This window comes from Rattus rattus, chromosome 13, assembly GCF_011064425.1.
Source record: "Rattus rattus isolate New Zealand chromosome 13, Rrattus_CSIRO_v1, whole genome shotgun sequence".
Taxonomy (NCBI): domain Eukaryota; kingdom Metazoa; phylum Chordata; class Mammalia; order Rodentia; family Muridae; genus Rattus; species Rattus rattus.
The window spans coordinates 13,207,880-13,212,371 of NC_046166.1; positions in this window are offsets into that span (position 1 = coordinate 13,207,880).

Below are 4,492 nucleotides of genomic sequence, written 5' to 3' on the forward strand. Positions count from 1 at the left end.
GGGTATCTTGACGTATCATATTATTATTATTATTTTGATCATCAGATTCGTATTAGTCTTCTGTAGCTGGCTGGGGATTTTCCATGAACCCAGTCATACTTAATTCTAACCATAATAATAACATCAACAATGGAGGGCTTCAAGGGCATCTCTCCCAACAAATAACAACAATAACAACAACAACAACAACACCTTTTAAATAAGAAGGCAGAACAAATGGCTCAGTGAGGATAGCAGCTGTCCTTGCAGAGGGCCCAGGTTTGGTCCCAGCACCCACATGGCAGCTTACAACCGTTCATAATTCCAGTTCCAAGGGATCCAAGGGAGCTCTTCTGACCTCCACAGATATTAGGCACATATGTAGCACATGTACACATGCAGCCGAACACTCATACACATAAAATACAATGTTCACCTTCACACACACACACACACACACACACACCCTGTCTCTTATACACATCTCTTTCAGCTGCACAGGTACATATAACACACACAAAAATAAACACACTGGCTGGTTGTATATGTCAATATGACACAAGCTACAGTCATCAGAAGAAGGAGCCTCAGTTGATGAAATGACTCCTTGAGACCCAGCTGCAGGGCATTTTCTCAACTAGTGATCAATGGAGGACCCAGCCCACGCACGGTGAGTGGGGCCATCCCTGGGCTGTGGGCCTGGGTTCTGTAAGAAAGCCAGCTGAGCAAGCCATGGGGAACAAGGCAGTAAGCAGCACCCTCCATGGCCTCTGCATCAGCTCCTGCCTCAGGTTCCTGCCCTGTGAGTTCCTGTCCTGACTCCTTGGTGATAAACAATGAAGTGGAAGTATAAGCCGAATAAACCCTTTCCTCCCCAGCGTGATGTTGGCTGTGGTGCTTCACCGAAGTGACAGAAACCCTAAGACAATAAACAAATACAACTGAAGTCAGTCTTCTTACTGGTCTGTCCCAACTGTTCAAACTCTACTCACAAGTGACAACACCTCACTGCCATGGGGGCCTGCAGCCTGCTCCAGGGCTACCACCTCCTCCCCCTACTGGAAGCTGAGGACTGGTCTCTCTGTCCTGGGTGAGTGACACTTTCTCCTGAGAGGTTTTCCTTAGCAACTTCCTCTTCTTTTTTCAGTTTTGGAAAAGGAAGCCACCTACAGAGAACAAATGGGGAATGGGGACCTCATCTCAGTGTTAAGAGAAGGATGACAATATCCCTGTGCATTCTGGAAAACTCTGAGTAGGACCAGCAGTAGCCTGAGAGACAATGGGCCAACAACTGTAATTAGCAGTTTGTGGTTTCAGTGGCTGTTGGCACTGAACAGGTTCAAGATCAGCGGACAAGCGGATACTTGTGTGCCCCACATGGGTGTCTCCCTCCCAGAGTAGGGACCGTTCCTTACTACCCCACATGGGGTATTTCCTCCCACAGTAGAGACCATTCCTTACTACCCCACATGGGTGTCTCCCTCCCAGAGTAGGAACTGTCCCTTACTACCCAACATGGGATATTTCCTCCCAGAGTAGAAACCGTCCCTTACTACCACACATGGGTGTCTCCCTCCCAGAGTAGGGACTGTCCCTTACTACCCCACATGGGGTATTTCCCTCCCAGAGTAGTGACGGTCCCTTACTACCCCACATGGGGTATTTCCCTCCCAGAGTAGGGACTGTCCCTTACTACCCCACATGGGGTATTTCCCTCCCAGAGTATGGACCATCCCTTACTACTCCACATGGGGTATTTCCTCCCAGAGTAGGGACCATCCCTTACTACCCCACATGGGGTATTTCCTCCCAGAGTAGGGTGTCTCCCTCCCAGAGTAGGGACTGTCCCTTACTACCCCACATAAGTGTCTCCCTCCCAGAGTGGTGATGGTCCTTTATTACCTCACATGGGGTATTTTCCCTCCCAGAGTTGGGATCATCCCTTACTACCCCACATCGGGTATTTCCCTCCCGGAGTAGGGACAGTCCCTTACTACTCCACATGGGGTATTTCCTCCCAGAGTAGGGACCATCCCTTACAACCCCACATGGGGTATTTCCCTCCCAGAGTAGGGACTGTCCCTTAATAACCCACATGGGTGTCTCCCTCCCAGAATAGGGGCTGTCCCTTACTACCCCACATAAGTGTCTCCTTCCCAGAGTAGTGATGGTCCTTTATTACCTCACATGGGATATTTCCCTCCCAGAGTTGGGATCATCCCTTACAACCCCACATGGGGTATTTCCCTCCCAGAGAAGGGACCGTCCCTTACTACCCCACATGGGGTGTCTCCCTCCCAGAGTAGGGACCGTTCCTTACAACCCCAAAAGGGGTATTTCCCTCCCAGAGAAGGGACCGTCCCTTACTACCCCACATGGGTATTTCCCTCCCAGAGTAGGGACCATTCCTTACAACCCCACATGGGGTATTTCCCTCCTAGAGAAGGGACCGTCCCTTACTACCCCACATGGGTGTCTCCCTCCCAGAAATGCTGACATGGGGTGCAGAGCTCTTGAAAGGCTGAGGGGCAGAGCTACCCCGTCACACACTGGGGTAAGATGAAGGGCCAGCCCAGGGCACACTGGGATAAGATGAAAGGCCAGCCCAGGGCACACTGGGGTAAGATGAAGGGCCAGCCCAGGGCACACTGGGGTAAGATGAAGGGCCAGCCCAGGGCACACTGGGGTAAGATGAAGGGCTAGCCCATGACAGGCTGGGCTGTCCACTATCTATTCACCATTAAGTCCATCACTCGCCCACCATCCACTCTTGTGTAGCCCCTGCCATCTTCTCACCCATGGCCAATCCTTCATTCGCAAATCATCCGTTCTCCCAGCATTCCTTCATCCACCACGCCCACGTCCACCTCAGTCCCTCCGTCCATGCAGCAGACGTTTTCCGGGTGACGCCGTGTGTTGCTGTTCTCCATCCCATGCGCAGAACCCTGCCAAGCAGACAAGCGTTACTTCATTGAGCTTGGTTTTGCGAGTGAGTTGCGGAGGAGAAACACCGTGAATGAGCCCTGGGCCCGCCTCGGTTGGTCACACCGGGAAGACGGAGTGTCTAGAACTGGTGAATTGGGACCTGAAATCAGGCCATCCCATGCTGTGTGGTCTGAGTCCTGCAACCACAACACCTGCCAGGTAGAATAGTAACAAACTGCAGAGACCCCCACGCTGAGCATGCTGGGACGCGCTCTGCATTATGGGATATTATGGGGGCTCATGGGATATTTGCGTTTGATCTCTTGCCCCTCTGTGCAATCAGAGTGGGCACAGTGGGATGCACTTGGGGATGCAGGAGATGCTTGCACCGACCGCTCAAAGCAGGATGCAAGCATGGCAGGTCCTGCTTTTACCTACAGAAGGATGAGGCCAGAACTTTTTTTCTGAAGCTGCCAGGTTAAGGTAGTGTAGGCTGCGGTAGCCCAGGTGGGGTAGCTCCAGCCGGGGTGGAGACCAGGGAAGCCCTAGCACTTAGACTAGCACCCACTAGGGTGTGGGTCAGGGAGGCTGCAGCATTAACGTGACACTGTGCTGTGTGGATGGGGGCTGAGATCTGTCTTAGGGTTCTCTAGAGTCACGGAACTTATGGAATGTCTCTCTCTACTGAGGGAATTCACTGTGATGACTTACAGCCTGTAGACAATGGGCAGCTGTGGATGGGAAGTCCAAGAATCTAGTGGATCTAGTGGTAGCTGGATTTCTGTAGAAGTAGATCCCAACAGATGTGATGGCAAGTAAATGCAAGCGGATTAAGAAGGGTGAATCTTCCAGTGTCCCTAGGTAGGTCTTCAGCAGAAGCTTAGGCCCAGATTAAAGGTGTGCACCACCACGCCTGGATGTGGGACTTGCTTTGTTCCAGGTGACCTTGAACTCAGAGATCTCCTCGCCTTAGTCTCCTAGGATTCATATTCACTGTGCCTCAAGATCTCCATGCCAAGATCCGGGTCAGAATCTTGTGCCTTCCAGCCTCACAATCTGGATCACAGGTGAGCCCTGTCTTAGTCAGGGTTCCCATTCCTGCACAAACATCATGGCCAAGAAGCAAGGTGGGGAGGAAAGGGTTTATTCAGCTTACACTTCCACGTTGCTGTTCATCACCAAAGGAAGTCAGGACTGGAACTCAAGCAGGTCAGGAAGCAGGAGCTGATGCAGGGGCCATGGAGGGATGTTTCGTACTGGCTTGCTTCCCCTGGCTTGCTCAGCTTGCTTTCTTATAGAACCTAAGACCACCAGCCCAGAGACGGCTCCACCCACAATGTACTGGGTCTGGGCCCTTCCCCCTTGATCACTATTTGAGAAAATGCCTTACAACTGGGTCTTATGGAGGCATTTCCTCAAGGGAAGCTCCTTTCTCTGTGATGACTTCAATATGTGTCAAGTTGACACACAAAACCAGCCAGGACACCCTCCAATTCTGGATTGTGCTTCATCCAGATATAGTCAAGTTGACAACCAGGAAAAGCCATTACAAGATCTAATCTCAGATATACTCAATGTCAGTGAGGCT